This window comes from Peromyscus californicus, unplaced genomic scaffold, assembly GCF_007827085.1.
Source record: "Peromyscus californicus insignis strain IS unplaced genomic scaffold, ASM782708v3 Scaffold_15__1_contigs__length_86483966, whole genome shotgun sequence".
NCBI classification, from domain to species: Eukaryota; Metazoa; Chordata; class Mammalia; order Rodentia; family Cricetidae; genus Peromyscus; species Peromyscus californicus.
Genome location: NW_026294447.1, coordinates 277,920 through 294,812, shown reverse-complemented (window position 1 = coordinate 294,812; position 16,893 = coordinate 277,920). Strand labels below are relative to the sequence as shown.

Below are 16,893 nucleotides of genomic sequence, written 5' to 3'. Positions count from 1 at the left end.
ACCAAGCTCACTGTTCTTGCCTTATAGGAAACACACTAGAATAGAAGAGTGCTCCTTTCTCAAAAGCAGAGTGTGTTTCTTTTAAGGCGAGCTAGTGTTGCTTTCTTCTTCATAAACGGACTTGAATCATATGAAGTTTCTGGTCCCAGCAGTAAGAGTTGCTTTATGGTAAGGAGTGTCACTAGTGCACTCCCATTGCCATATACAGTGCAAATATCACTCGTGTCTGTTCCCAGCAAGTACAGTATAAAGGACGGAAGAGAAGCTTGTCAGTTTCCTAAGCAGAGTTGAACTAGATATGGCCTGTGAGTGTAGGAAGCACAGTTCTTTTGTTCTGAGAAAGCTCACTGTTCTGCTCTGGCGCTATAGAAATCACAGTAGAATAGAAGAGTGCTCCTTTCTCAAAAGCATAGTGTGTTTCTTGTAAAGCGAGCTAGTGTTGGTTTCCACTTCAAACTTGGAGTTGAATCACATGCAGTTTCTGGTCATATGAGCAAGAGTTGTTTTCTGGTAAGGAGAGTCACTAGTGTGCTCCCTTTGCCATACACAGTGCAAACAGCGCTTGCGTCCATTTCCAGCAAGCACAGTGTATTGGACGGAATGTAAGCTACTGTTCTGGTCAGTTTTTAAAGCTGAGTTGAATTAGATATGGCCGGTGTGTGTAGGAAGCACAGGTATTTTGTTGTGAGCAAGCTCACTGTTCTGGCCCTATAGTAAACACCGTAGAGTAGAAGAGTGCTCCTTTTGAAAAGCAGAGTGTGTTTGTTGTAAGGTAAGCAAGAGTTGGTTTTCCCTTCGATAATTGAGTTGAATCTCATACAGTTTCTGTTCCTATCAGCAAGAGTTGTTTTCTGGTAAGGAGTGTCACTAGTGTGCTCCCCTTGCCATATACAATGCAAATAACGCTGGCGTCTGTTCCCAGCAAGTAAAGTGTATTGGACAGAAGAGAAGCTACTGTTTTGTCAGTTTCCTAAACATATTTTAACTAGATATGGCCCGTGTGTTTAGGAAGCAGAGGTATTGTTCTGAAATGCTCACTGTTCTGACAATATAGGAAACACAGTAGAGTAGAAGAGGGCTCCTTTCTAAAAAGGAGAGTGTGTTTCCTGTAAGGTGAGGTAGTGTTGGTTTCCCCCTCATACATGGAGTTGAATAAAAGCAGTTTCTGGTCCTATGACCAAGAGTTCTTTTAGGGTAAGGAGAGTGACTAGTGTGTTCCCATTTCCATACACAGTGCAAATAGCACTCTTATTTGTTCTAGGCAATTACAGTGTATTGGACGGAAGAGAATCTACTGTTCCTGTCAGTTTCCTAAGCAGAGTTGAACTAGATATGGCCTGTGTGTGTAGGAATCACAGTTCTTTTTTTCTGAGCAAGCTCCCTGTTCTGGCCCTATAGGAAACACAGTAGAGTAGAAGAGTGCTCCTTTCTCAGAAGCAGAGTGTGTTTCTTGTAGGTGAGCTAGTGTTGGTTTCCCCTTCATAAACGGAGTTGAATCACATGCAGTTTCTGGTCCTATGAGCAAGAGTTGTTTTCTGGTAAGGAGAGTCACTAGGGAGCTCCCATTGCCATACACAGTGGAAATAGCCCTAGCGTCTGTTCTCAGCAGGTACACTGTATTTGGCAGAAAAGAAGCTACTGTTCTTGTCAGTTTCCTAAGCAGAGTTGACCTAGATATGGCCCGTGTGTGTAGGAAGCACAGTCCTTCTCTTCTTAGCAAGCTAACTCTTCTGGCCCTACAGGAAACACAGTACAAAGAAGAGTTTTCCATTCTCAAAAGCAGAGTGTTTTTTTTGTAAGGCAAGCTATTTTAGGTTTCCCCTTCATAAAGGGAGTTGAATCACATCTAGTTCCTGGTCCTATGAGCAACAGTTTTTTTCTGGTAAGGAGATTCACTAGTGTGCTCCCTTTTCCATACACAGTGCAAATAGCACTCGCGTCTCTTCCCAGCAAGTACACTGTATTAGACAGAAGAGAAGCTACTGTTCTTGTCAGTTTCCTAAGCAGAGTTGAACTAGATATGGCCCTTGTATGTAAGAAGCACAGTTCTTTTATTCTGAGCCAGCTCACTGTTCTGGCCCTGTAGGAAACACAGTATAGCAGTAGAGTGTTCCTTTCTCAAAAGCAGAGTGTGCTTCTTGTAAGGCAACCTAGTATTGTTTTCCCATTCATAAATGGAGTTGAATCATATGCAGTTTATGGTCCTAGTAACATGAGTTTTTTTCTGTCAAAGAAAGTCACTAGTGTGCTTCCAGTGTCATACACTGTGCTAATAGCACTCGCGTCTCTTCCCAGCAAGTGTAGTGAATTGGACAGAAGAGAAGCTACTGTTCTTGTCAGTTTTCTAAGGAGAGATGAACTAGATATGGCCCGAGTGTATAGAAAACACCAAACTTTTGTTCTGAGCAAGCTCACTGTTCCGCCCTTATACGAAACGCAGTAGATTAGAAGAGTTCTCCTTTCTGAAAAGCAGAGTCTGTTTCTTGTAAGGCGAGCTAGTGTTGGTTTCCCTTCAAAAATCGAGTTGAATCACATGGAGTTTCTGGTCCTATGAGCAAGACTTTTTTTCCGGTAAGGAAATTCACTATTTCGCTCCCATTGCTATACACAGTGCAAATAGCACTTGCGTCTGTTCCATGCAAGTGCAGAGTATTGGACAAAGAGAAGCTATTGCACTTGTCAGTTTTCTAAGCAGAGTTGAACTAGATATGGCCCGTGTGTGTAGGAAACACAGTTCTTTTGTTGTCATCATGCTCTCTGTTCTAGCCCTATAAGGAACACAGTAGAGTAGAAGAGTGCTCCTTTCTCAAAAGCAGAGTCTGTTTCTCATAAGGCAACCTAGTGTTGGTTAAGCCTTCATACACAGAGTTGAATCACATGCAGTTTCTGGTCCTACTATCAAGAGTTGTTTTTTGATATGTAAAGTCACTAGTGTGTTCCCATTGCCATACACATTGCAAATAGCACTGGTGTCTGTTCCCAGCAACTGCGGTGTATTGGACAGAAGAAAAGCTACTGTTCTTGTCAGTTTCCTAAGCAGAGTTGTACTAGATATGGCCTGTGTGTAGAAAGCACAATTCTTTTGGTTCTGAGCAAGCTCACACTTTTGGATCTATAGGAAACACAGTAGAGTAGAAGAGTTCTCCTTTCTCAAAAGCAGACTGTGCTTCTTGTAAGGGGAGCTAGTGTTGGTTTCCCCTTCATAAATGGAGTTGAATCACATGCAGTTTCTGGTCCTACGAGCAAGAGATGTTTTTTTGTTAGGAAAGTCACTATTGTGCTCCCATTGACATACACAGTGCAATTAGCACTTGCTTCTGTTTCCAGCAAGTTCAGTGTATTGGACGGAGGAGAAGCTACTATTCTTTTCAGTTTCCTATGGAGATTTGAACTAGATATGGCCCGTGTGTTTAGGAAGCATAGTTCTTTGTTCTGATCAAGCTCACTGTTCTGGCTGCATAGGAAACACAGTAGAGTAGAAACTTGCTCCTTTCTCAAAAGCAGAGTTTGCTTCTTGAAAGGCGAGCTATTGTTGGTTTCACCTTCATAAATGGAGTTGAGTAGCACTCAGTTTCTGGTCCTACAAGCAAGAGTAATTTTCTGGAAATGAAAGTCCCTAGTGTGCTCCCTTTGCATACACAGTGCAAATAGCACTCGCGTCTTTTCTCAGCAAGTACAGTGTATGGGACAGAAGAGAAGCTACTGTTCTTGTCAGTTTCCTAAGCAGAGTTGAACTAGATATGACCCGTGTGTGTAGGAATCACAGTTCTTTTGGTTTGAGAAAGCTCAATGTTCTGGCACTATAGGAAACACAGTAGAGTAGAAGAGTGCTCCTTTCTCAAAAGCAGAGTGTGTTTCTTGTAAGGCAAGCTAGTTTTCATTTCCCCTTCATAAGCATAATTGTATAATATGCAGTTTCAAGTCCTAGGAGCAACAATTCTTTTCGGGTAAGAAAAGTCACTATTGTGCTCTCTTTGACATAAGCAATGCAAATAGTACTCGCGTCTGTTCCCAGAAAGTGCAGTGTATTGGATGCAAGAAAGTCTATTGTTCTTGTCAGTTTCCTAAACAGAGTTGACCTAGATATGGCCCGCGTGTGTAGGAAGCACAGTTCGTTCATTCTGAGGAAGCTCATTGTTCCGGCTTTATAGGAAACACAGTAGAGTAGAAGAATGCTCCTTTGTTAAAGGCATAGTGAGTTTCTCATAAGGCAAGCTGGCGCTGAATTCCCCTTCATAAATGGAGTTGAATCACATCGAGTTTCGGGTTATAGTAGCAAAAATTCTTTTCATGTGAGGAAAGTCACTATGGTGGTCCCATTGCCATAAACAGTGCAAATATCATTTCGTCTGTTCTTATCAAGTGCAGTGTGTTGGACGCAAGAGAACGTACTGTTCTTGTCAGATTCCAAAGCAGAGTTGATCTTGATATGTCTCGTGTGTGGCCGAAGCACAGTTCATTTGTTCTGAGCAAGCTTACTACTCTGGCTCTATAGGAAACAAAGTAGAGTAGAAGAGTGCTCCTTTCTCAAAAGCAGAGTGTGAACTTCGTAAATGATGTTCAACCACATTCAGTTTCTGGTCTTTTGAGCACCAGTTTTTTTCAGGTAAGGAAAGTCACTATCGTGCTCCCATTGCCATACCCAGTGCAAATAGCACTGGTGTCGTTTCCAACAAGTGCAGTGTATTGGATGCAAGAGAAGCTAGTGTTCTTGTCACTTTCATAAGCAGACTTCTACTAGATATGGCCCGTTTGTGTAGGAACCACAGTTCTTTTGTTCTGTGCAAGCTCACTGTTTTGTCCAGATAGGAAACACAGTGGAGTAGAAGAGTGCTCCTGTCTCTAAAGCAGAGTGTATTTCTCGTAAGTCAAGCAAGCGATGAATTCCACTTCATGAAAATGGAGTTGAATCACATGTAGTTTCTGGTCCACGGAGCAACAGTTTTTTTTTCGGGTAAGGAAAGTCACTATTGTGCTCCCATTGTCATACAAAGTGTATATAGGACTTGCGTTTGTTCCCAGCAAGTGGAGTGTATTGGACACATGAGAAGTTCTTGTCAGTTTCCTAAAAGAGGTGAACTAGATATGGCCCGCGTGTGTAGGAAGCACAGTTCTTTTTTTCTGAGCAAGCTCACTGCTCTGGCTCTATAGGAAAAACACAGTAGAGTAGACGAGTGCTCCTTTCTCAAAAGCAGAGTGTGAACTTCATAAACGAAGTTCAATCACATTCAGTTTCTGTTCTTAGGAACAACAGTTCTTTTCGGGTAAGGAAAGTCATTATTGCGCTCCCATTGCCTTACTCAGTGCAAATAGCACTCGCGTCTGTTCCCAGCAAGTGCAGTGTATTGGGTGCAAGAGATCCTCCTTTTCTTCTCAGTTTACTAAGCTGAGGAGAACTAGATATGGCCTGTGTGTGTAGGAAGCACAGTTTTTTTGTTCTGAGCAAGCTCACTGTTATGGCCCTATAGGGAAAACAGCAGAGTATAAGAATGCTCCTTTCTCAAAAGCAGAGTGGGTTTCTTGTAATTTGAGCATGTGATGAATTCCCCTTCATAAACAGAGTTCAATCACATGAAGTTTCTGGTCCTAGAAGTAACAGTTCTTTTTGGGTAAAGAAAATCATTATTGTGCTCCAAATGCCATACACAGTGAAAAGAGCACTCGCATCTGTTCCCATGTAGTGCAGTTTATTTGACAAGGAGATGCTACTGTTCTTGTCAGATTCCTAAGCAGAGTTGAACTAGGTATGGCCTGTATGTGTAGTAAGCACACTTCTTTTGTTCTGTGCAATTGCACTGTTCAGGCCCAATAGAAAACACAGTAGTGAAGTGGAGTGCTCCTTTCTCTAAAGCAGAGTGTGTTTCTCTTTAGGAGAACTATTGCTGAATTCCCCTTCATAAATGCAGTTGAATCACATGCAATTTCTGGTCCTATGAGTAATAGTTTTTTTCTGGTAAGGAATGTCACTATTGTGCTCCCATTGCCATACACAGTGCATATAGCACTTGCGTCTGTTCACAGCAAGTGTAGTGTTGGACACAATTGAAGTTCTTGTCAGTTTCCTAAGCAGAGTTGAACTAGATATGGCCCGTGTGTGTAGGAAGCAGAGTTCTTTTGTTCTGAGCAAGCTCACTGTTCTGGCTCTATAGGAAACACAGTAGAGTCGAAGTGTGCTCCTTTCTCAAAAGCAGAGTATGTTTCTCATAAGGCGAGCTAGTGCTGAATTCCTTTTTAGAAATGGAGATGAATCACCTGCAGTTTCTGGTATTAGGATCAACAGTTCTTTTCGGGTAAGTAAAGTCATTATTGCGCTCCCATTGCCACACAACGTGCAGGTTGCCACAAACACAGCATGGATAAAGAGCAGAGGATGAAAATTAATAAGCCAGTGTTGGGAATGCACATTTTCAAAACCCACCCCTTAGCTTCAGTGTTTTCATTCTTCAGTATATTTCTACGTGATGCTTATATTTGATGTATAGTACAAGTTGGCATACTTTATTAATATAAAATTTCTGTCTCCCCAGCTACAGTGTGAATCCTTTCAGGCACAGGACCTTATCTTCCTATACATACAATCAATCTGACTAAAAATTGATGAAAATATCTGGTAGAAGCCAGAGAGGAAGGGTATGCCCATGAGCTCAGCACTGGAGAGGCAGGATTTTGAGAGTTTGAAGTCAGACCCTGTCTTACACACACACACACACACACACACACACACACACACACACACACACACACACACAGAGAGAGAGAGAGAGAGAGAGAGAGAGAGAGAGAGAGAGAGAGAGAGATTTTTAGAAGAAGGAAAATTCTGATGACATTACCTAAACATTCAAAGACATCAATTCTTGTAATCTAGCCAAGCCTGACCACACTTAGCATCTAAGATCAGATGATATAGGACACATTTAGGTAAGTATTTTAATGTGAGAAATGATGCCTTACCCATGGATAAGGCCTCCTTCTGAACATCTCCTCACCAGGCTGATGAATATTCCAGGATGTTTTGGGATGTGAAGAGATCTCTTCAGGTGAGGCTAACCTCACCATGTCCATGGGATTGCTCTGAAATTGGTACCGAGGGATGAAGCAGATTTTGCCTTGTGTGAAAATGTCCTTGATGATCTCTCCCATGTCAATTTCATCTTGCATGCTCAAAAAGATGGAAATTTTGTGGGCAATCACCTAAGTGGGAAATGATGGCAATTATAATTTTTAAGACTGTAGTTTTCATAAACTAGTAACTCCTCTTACCAATTTCTCCCTTTTGTCACAGCCTTCTCCAAGTAAAGCGATACAGTGAGTTATTGCTATGTTTTGATACCTGGCTTTTATTTCCATACTCAAGATTTGCATATTCGATGATCCCTTTACCTTTCTAGTAGACCTGTTGTCTGTACGGAAACTCATTAAGAAGACATGAACTGGTAAAGCTGTCTATCTTCAGAATTCCACATGTGATTCCAGTTTTCAGTACATGTTAGAGACTTACTAGAAGATTTTTCTTTTATTTTCTCTTTGAAATTTGAATCTCACCAATTTTCCAGTCCTTGGATTGTTTGGCATTTCTCCCATCAATTTTAGCCCTTTAGGCTCAACCAAGACCTAACCTTCCTGACTTCTGCATAACCTTTATTTACTACATTTAGAATGATACACAACTCAGCACTTCAGTCTGTAGGAGGTAAGTCATGAGTCAATCACTGCTTATGTGTCCTAAACCAGTCCACAAGCTTCCACAGAGAACACACCCTATATCAGTCTCTACCAATGCTATTCCATTCAACTGGGTGTTCAGAAAGTTCATTAAAGTGGGACCAAGGGGCTACTAGTGTAAGAATTTTATTTAGTAGAATCACTTGTTGTTTTTTTTTAAATGACAAGTGGTGCTGGTTACTGTTCGGAAAGATCATGAGGCACGAGCCATGACAAAACCCAGTATCAGAGCTTTATTAGGAGGATGTTGGGGTGGGGGACAAAAGAACCAGGCCTGGAGAAGAAGCATGTACAGAGAGCAGAGAGAGAGATAGTGGGGGCGGGAGAGAACAGAGCGGAGAGAGGAGGAGGAGTCTGTGTCTGGCTCTTTTAAAGACTCCCGTGAACATGCAGGTGGGCTTATGGAGCTATGCCATGCATGCGCTGCATGACCATGCCCAGCACACGTAATCACCAATGCACACTGATGACTTAATATACAAGACCCCTTGCTTAGCTCCTGTACTGTGCATGTGCAGTCATGCAGCTGGAGCAGTGGCAGAATCCCAACACTCATCAGGCTAAGGGTGCTAAGTTCTGCTCAAAATCCTAGGAACTTACGCAGACTCAGAAGTTGGCCTTAACTTCCTTTTTCTCTCCATTCCTTTTCTGTTCTCTCCTGTCCTCCAAGCTAAGAAGAGAAGGATAATGCAAACGCAGCTTACAAATGTGACTGGCAGAAAGATACAGTAAAGAAAGCAAAATTACAGGTAATACAAAGGGAAGAGAGAAGTGAAGCAAAGCAAACCAAACCAGGGCCGAGGAAGAGAGTCAACCCCCGGTTTCTGAAAAGCTGTAAAGCTGTTGGAAGGCTTGGCATAAGTGAAGCAAATGGAAAGGGGGAAACCCAGATTTGGAGGAGGCCCAAGTCTTTGACACCACTTACTATATGAGAAAGTACTTTTTAAAATCTCTTTGAAGCAGAGGATAGAAACCCAGGAGCTGAATAAGCAGTAAGGCACACAGCTACAATTCAGTGTGAGACTATGCATATGCATTGCCTTCCTGCCTTCAGGCCCACTTACATGCTATTTGTTAAGAAGGGAGGAAAAAATGAAACCTGTCATAACAATGAGGACAATAAAGCAGAAATTTGATTAATTCCTGTAAGACAGAGGGAGAACAAGACAGTATTTATAAACAAAGCCGCACTAAAACATGGACACAAGAGGTAGGCAGAATCCATTCTTCTCTTAGAATTCTGACCAGTGTCTACAAAAACAGGGGGCATCTTGTAGCTAACACACTTTCATTCATAAACATGTACAGACAAGAAGGGCCAGGAGTTTCATTCAGTGGTAGAAGGCTTCACTACCACGTACAAGGTTCTCAGTTGATGCCCAATACCCCCAAAGGACATAAATATACATAGCCAATAAATGATTTTCAACCATTTTGAAAAGACAAAGTACAAAATAGAAAGATTTCTAAAATGAAAAAAGAAAGGAAAAAATGATTCAGTGCTAAATAGATAATTTAAAAAAAGATTATTTTTAATTTCTAATTAGTTTTCTCAGACAAGCTGAAAACAATAACTGAATCTATAAAACATCAATAGGTTGCTATAGAAAGGAAGCAGTAAGAAATAATTATTGGAAATTAAAACCACAATTAACAAAATGAGAACAATCTAGGAAGAAATCCTGCATGGGGAGACAAATTAGGGAAAACATATGAAAAAAAAAGTTAAGCCACTTAAAATAAAATAAAAGAAAAGAAAAATCTTCTAGTAAGTCTCTAACATGTACATGTGCGGATGCAGTTACCTCACAACGTGAAAATTAATCTACCCCTAGATGAACACAGATTATTACAACGACACAATTTAAAACTAGGAAAATAGATCCGAACGCAGTTTTCTAAGTATGAAGAAATAAAATGTAGCCCATTTTTGAACAACTGTACCAGTGAGCCTTATCTCCAGCCCTCCAATTTTTCATTCACCTGCTTCCTCTGCTAGATCTTCTGATCCTTCAGGGGCAACGATCATCTTTTTTCATCTCTGTAACCCAATACACAGCAAAAAGGTTTGCTACTAGGTGTTAAACACATGTGAATGAATTAAATTTAAACCGGGAAGTGAGGACGTGGATCGACATTCTCTGCATCTTCTTAAGCTCACAGCAATGCCTTTCCTCACAATAACAGAATAACTCCAAACGTGCCTGGGTCCAACCTCCCTTAGAAGTTCTGGGGCTATCCACAGGCTCCGCCCCCTTTCCTAGGAGGCCAGACTGGAGCCAGGAGCATCAGTGCGCCTGCGCAGACGCGCGAGTCGAGCCCAAGCTTCCAGGCGTTTAAATCCGTTCTTGCACCTTCCGAGTGAGGAGTGGGACTGGCGCAGTCGCTCCTCTGCACTTCCGCCTGCAAACGCTGCTTCAGTTTGCCCACAGGTTACGCAGGGCGCTGCTTACTGCGACCGCCGTGGTCACATGGCAAGCACCGCCCAGGCCACGCCCATCACCTTCTGCCGCGGGGGAGGGGAGGGAGGGGGCGTGGCCTCTGTAGACCGGCGGAGGTGCACTGGCCTCTTAGGCGGCGGAGCCCACCCCAGTCTTGTGGCAGCGAAGGGCAGCGTGCTGGGGCGTCCTTGGCCTTTCCTGCACGGTAGCTGAGGTAGCCGTGCTTCTGCAGAAGGTCCAGCAAGGGACTATACTTGCGGACTCAGTACTCGTCTAATTACCTTAACGTTGTGCAAGTGCGGGGCTGAAGAGGCATCAGAAGAAGGGTAGAGCGAGCCAGATGCGCGTACATCATTGCTTGGCTCCTCCTGGCCAAAGGATAGAACATTCTGCTTTACCACCAAGTGCCTTTTTCAGCCAGTTGGCTCATTACTGATAGACTTGGGGGCCGCTGTTACAGCAAATGGCAGGCCCTTTCTGGAGATGGATGTCCCATCTCTGGGGAACTCGGGACTCAGTCACCTGGTTCATTACTGTTGAAGAATTTTGCTGCTGTCGGAACCTGCTGTTCAGAGACAGATAATGCCTTTCTCTAGCAGATGTTTGACTGAGTGGAGAGAGGAGATTATAGTAAGTGGATGTGAGGAGGGCTGACTCGGATTTATACCATCATCACCCCCATGTTACCATTCAATAGCTGAGGACTGGCTTTTAAAGAGTTAATTTTTCAGAGCTGGGAAGATGGTTTAGTTGGTAAAATGCTTGCCACACAAGCATGAGGAGCCGAGTTCAGATCTCCAGCACCTATGTAAAAAGGTATATAGTTCATTTCTGTCAGATCTAAGTGCCTGAAGACAGAGCAAGGGAGAACAGAGAAGAAGAGAATTCTTACCATGGACCGTAAAACAAGCAATGAATTCACTTACATCTGTGGTCTCATCTTTACGCTTAAAGACCTAACAATTCAGGTCAGTGTGGTCGCATAATATCCATTTACCAATACTTGAACATGAGTGTGGTCTATGGATCAGTGTCCCCTGAAAGCATGCCAAGTATAGAGAATCCTGAGCCATTCCCAGACCTAGGCAGTCCAAATGGTCTTCAGGTGATTTCTATCTGTATTAATGTTTGAGAATCACAACCACAAATCAATGTATGCAGCAAGTATTAATCTGCAGAAGAAATTTAAAACTTATTGTGCATGTGGTCCAAGGTTTTTTTTTTTTTTTTTTGGTTTTTCGAGACAGGGTTTCTCTGTGTAGCTTTGCGCCCCTCCTGGAACTCACTTGGTAGCCCAGGCTGGCCTCGAACTCACAGAGATCCGCCTGGCTCTGCCTCCCGAGTGCTGGGATTAAAGGCGTGCGCCACCACCGCCCGGCAATGGTCCAAGGTTTTATCACCAACACCACACACAAAAAATAAGTTGTACATGTTAATGTTGATAAATTGCTGCTTTTGAATTTTGGAGGCAGGCTTTTTCTAGATATCCATGGCTATTTTATGTGGCTTCATATCATGGGCACATCCCTTCAGCAATAAATATGTAGTCTGTCATTATAACCAAGGGGTAAGCCTAGCATATCAAGGCTCTTGGTTTGATTGCAGTGATGCAAAAATAATAACTTTGTCCAGTTTGGAATGGGAGAAAACATTTTCTTTACTTAATCCCAGTCTTTGACAAAAATACTTCAGTTCCATATGTACATTTTCATCAAGGATATATTTGCATCTGTAAATGCATGCAACCTTAGGTGTAAAGCTCTTTAGGGTTATGAATCTTAAGAATTCTGTATGTCCTCTCACAGGTAAGGCTTCATGATAGAATCACTGATATCTCCATTTCCCCAATGTTTTCAACTATCTGGAGCCATTATTTCCAGCAGAAATCAAAATCATAGGAAGACTCAATAACAAAATGGTGTCAGACACTAAGGAAAGATGTTGTAGTTGACACTGTAGAGTAGCTGAAACAAAAGAAGAGATCAAGTGTTCATATAGAAAAAATGTTGTTAAAGGTCTTACAGGCTAATGTCTGAACCTTGAAGGTTCTAGGCCATTCTGAGCTACATAGGTCCATAGGAAGACCCTGACTCAAAACCAAACCAAATCAAAGAAATCTCACACAGGATAGCTTGAATTGGTGGCACACACCTCTAATCTCAGCGTTCAGAAGACTGAGGCAGGAGGATTGTGGTACCAGGATCATCCTAAGCTACACAACAGAGACTGTGTCTTAAAACAAACACAATTTCATGGTTTGAATGTGAAATTCCCCCACCCACAGCCTCATGTGTCTGAACACTTAGTCCCCATCTGGTGGCACTATTTTGGGGTGCTTTGGAACATTTCTAGTGGATCACTGTGGGCAGCAAAGGTCACAGGTGATATCTTGTTCTGATTCGCCTCAATAGGATTTTAAGTAACTTCCCACCTGGTCTTCTTGTTTATTCCTTTTCCCTTCTCCAGTTTAAAGGTGGTAAAAAATGAAAGTCCATGCTGTTTAGGAAGCACCATTGCTAGAGTGCTTGCCTTGCATGCACAGAGCCTGGTGGTGATAATGTAGCTGTAATCCTAACCCTCAGCTGTGAAAACAGAAGGATCAGGAGGTAAGGCCATACTGACTTGGTCCAATATCTCCATTCCCTAAGTTAGGAATCACACCTCAGAGGTAGCATTGATAACAGATCTGTGGTGATATTTTATTTGTGCTGAAATGTGATTTTATTTGTATGTTAATAAATAAAGTTGCCTGGAGATCAGAGGTAAAAGCAAGCCATTAAGCATAAGTCCAGTGGTGGTAGCACATGCCCTTAATCCAATCACATGGCAGGCAGAGTCTCTGTGTGGTCAAGGACATAGCCAAGCGTGGTGACACAAGCCTTCAATTCCAGTACCAACCATAGAGACCTAGAGATCTGTATAGACAGGCAGTGATGAGGAAGTCATGTGGTTGGGTTTAGAGTCAATGAGAAGGCAGAACAGAAAGGTAATAAAAAGACAAGTCAGATAGGAAGAAACTCTCTCCTCTGGGAAGCGACATGGTGAGATAGTAAGATAAGGTCATCATGACTCTCTGATCTCTTTAGCTATTTACCTCTGTATTTGGCTCTATATTTCTTACTTACTAAGACTGTTTAGAATTTCGTCTACAGAGATCCCTTGTAAAGATGTGCCTGGCCTTAGAAAAAGGGGCTCTGTCTTTATGGATTCTATTAATAGTCTGAATGGAAATGTAATGCAAGTGATCTAGACCAAAATAGAGGAATTCTATATTGCCATCATACTTGACCTAAACATTGGAAGATGGTCTAACACAAGACAGTTTTGTCACACACAAAAAAATCAAATTTAAAAATGACTTGATATTCATTCACTTAACTGTCTTTGTTCAAACCACTCCAGTTTCCTGCTGTAGGAGCAGAAAGAGAAGTGATCCTTTCTGACTGCTAGAAAGGCAGACTGATCATATGTAGTCTAACTATTGATTATGACTTGACTCAGGGGAAGTGAATTCTACCTTTTGTATCTTGCCTAGGGAGAAAATGGGATGGGGGGAGAAAAGAAGGCAAAAGAAGGTCAGAGAGAAAAATGATTTGAGTCCTTCCTTTTAGGGTATCATTTCTGACCCCAGCACTGCATATCTGACTGTCCTATCCATGAAGCCCAAATGAAAGGCCAAAGAGTGCAAGTTGAGGTGAGAGCATCAGTGAGAAACTGTAAGCAGCCAGGGACTCTGAGATATAGAAAGTATGGACTCAGGAAAGAGTTAGGGGGCAGATTTTAGCCCCCATATGGTTTAGCCTAGTGACATGGAATGTCGTTGGATAATAGGCACACCCTTATGGAAGAGTCTCTACCTCCACGTCATCATCAGACCTTACTTCAGTACCTGTCCCTGTGTGGAGCATTGTTGGAGTTCCAGGTGGACTCAAAAACTTAAAACATGAAAAACATCCAGGAAAAAATATCAGTAATTTATTCCTTCAAGTGGGAACAAAACATCTGCAACTCTGGTAAGTCAAGTCCTGTGGTCTGAGTGGTTTGCAAGTGGACGTACTAAGTGCTGGTCACCATTGTCACAGGAGCCCTTGTCTCTCCAGTCAGTAGTGTTGCTTGAGGAGAGAAAGAGCATCCCAGATCTGCCCTGTCATTTCCAGAAAGGTCAGCCAGCTAGATTTGAGTTCAGACTTCTTCATGACGCCATCTTCCCATGAGAAGAAAGTGCAGATTTAAGACTCAGTGAGATAATCTTCTCTATTCTCTCACCATGAGTAGTCATTTCATTCTCAGCATTGTTCTCTACTCCAAAGCTAAATCCCTTTAGAAACGCTACCCAATAGAAATACAGCTGAGCTACATATGTTAGTTTCAAGGAATCGTGCTGCCCTATATTAAGAAGTGTCTTTGTCAGTCTTCTATTGCTGTGAAGAGACACCATGACCAAGGTAGTTCTTAATTTAACTGGGGACTAGCTTATAGTTTCAGAGGCTTAGTCCATTATCATCATGGCAGGAAGCATGGTGGCATGCAGACAGGTAAGAACTAAGTTGGCATGCAGTAGCTGCTAAGAGCTACATTCTGATCTGATCCACAAGCAGAGAGAGAGAGAGACTCTGGGGTTGGCATGACATACTTCGTTCAACAAGGCCATACCTCCTAATCCTTTTAATCTTTTCAGAGAGTGCCACTCCATGATGACTAAGCCTATGGAGCCATTCTTATTCAAACCACCACAAGAAGTATAAAAGTAAAAAGAATTTGAAAACTTACCTAATTCAATATGTATTTAGAATATGAGTATTCTTTCAGAATGTAGACAGTATGGAGTTATTATTGAGATGTTATATTCTGTTTTGCCTACCAGACATTCAAAATTCAAAGACTAGTACTTTCATCTTCATTCAAACTAGCTCATTGCCCATAAGCTCCAGGGAAAGGAATTCTCCAGTTTTTTGTTTTGTTTTGTTTTCCTCTCTTTTTCTGTCAGTTGCCTAGCACTGAAAATTAAATTTATATTTATAAATTGTATTATACTGAGAATTATTGTTATTATTTGTTTTTTTGTTTTTTGAGACAGGGTTTCTAACAGCTATGGCCGCCCTAGAACTTGCTTTCTAGACCAGGCTGGCCTTAAATTCACAGAGATCTACCTGCCTCTGCATCCCAAGTGCTGAAATTAAAGTACCACTGCCTGGCTGTACTGAGAATTATAAGAACTCATAGTAAATCCAAATTCAACCAATGTACTTGAGTCTAAGAAAATATTGATTATTTCCACTACAATTATTTTTGAGGCTGGACTTTATTTTAAATTAGAAAAATCCAGGCTGATAGAAATGCCTGTCTAGGACATTGAATTCCTAGATTCAAGCCCCAGAACACACACACACACACACACACACACACACACACACACACACACACACACACACACGTGCACATACACACACACACATGCACATGCACATGCACACGCACGTGCCAAAAACCCAACAAACTGTAGCACACTGTAACAATATTTTAACAACTTGAAATCTATAATTATATTACATTTTCATTGGAAATTACTTCTATCTGCATGCTAACTCTTATGTTATCTAATGAGGATACTGAGAATTAGGGGGAAAAGATACCTAAGATAATACAACTCACGGTGTGTATTGGCATACACCATGTTCTCAATACTTAGAAGATGGAGATGGGGATTACTGTAAGCAAGCCTCAACTACACAGTGAGTTCCAAGCCAGCCTGGGCTACACAGCAAGATGCTGAGCCAAAGATAAATAAATAAAGATAATATAATTTTTTGCCTGGACCTGGGTTGGGATGCAAACTTTAAACTCCTTTTTACTCCATATATTTCAAAACAAGCACAAAAAAGATTATAAAATTGTTCAAAACATTTATTTCATTTGTTGTTATTTATTTATTTATTTATTTATTTATTTATTTATTTATACTCATTTTATTTTCTAGAACTTACCAAGTAGCCAGAAATGCCCTTGAACTTTTGAATCTTCTGTCTTTACCTCCTGGCCCTGGGATTAGAGCCATACCCCATCATGCCTGGTTCAGGCAGTGCTGGGGATAGACACTAAGACCTTGTGCAGGCTAAGCAAGCACCCTACCGACTGAGCTATGTCCCCAGACTGTGCTTGCATGCTTTCTGTACCACCTCCCCTGATATTTTTGATATTCATCTAGTAAACATTTGCTCTGCATCTTGTAGGTTCCAGCATTACAATGTCTCCAAATGTGTATGCCATAATAGGACTAATCCAGAAAATGGGAATCAGGTTTAGCTTTTCGAGAGTCAGAAGACTTTGGAAATCTCTGCAGATCTTGAAATAAGTAGTTGTGGAATCATCAGCAAACCAGGCCGCCACCAGTCAGGGGAAAATGTCTGCATGTGGTGTGCAGAGTCAGCTGTGAGGCAGGTAGGCAGATAGGTACAGTGACAGCCTCTACAATGATCCTTTATTAACAGAACAACAAGTCATTTCTGGGCAGTTAGCTTGCTAACTTGTTACATATTTTCAACTTCTAAGGCAAAGAAAGTAAAAGAAAAAGCTACATGAAGGTATGAAAAAGTCATAAATCTATAAAAAACTAAAATTAAAAGAACCACAAACCAGGAAAATATATTTATCAGGAAAGAGTTCATTCCAATGTAAGAAAAAATAATCAGGCCTTAATAGCTAAAAAGAGAAGTTCGCTGAGGCATAAATC

At 41.6% G+C, this 16,893-nt stretch overlaps 1 pseudogene; it reads right to left on the bottom strand.

Annotated features, from left to right (window-relative positions):
• Positions 1 to 5,454: 5,454 nt before the first annotated feature.
• LOC128110598 (5-formyltetrahydrofolate cyclo-ligase-like) lies at positions 5,455 to 10,515 on the bottom strand (annotated as a pseudogene).
• Between the last annotated feature and the right edge of the window lie 6,378 nt (positions 10,516 to 16,893).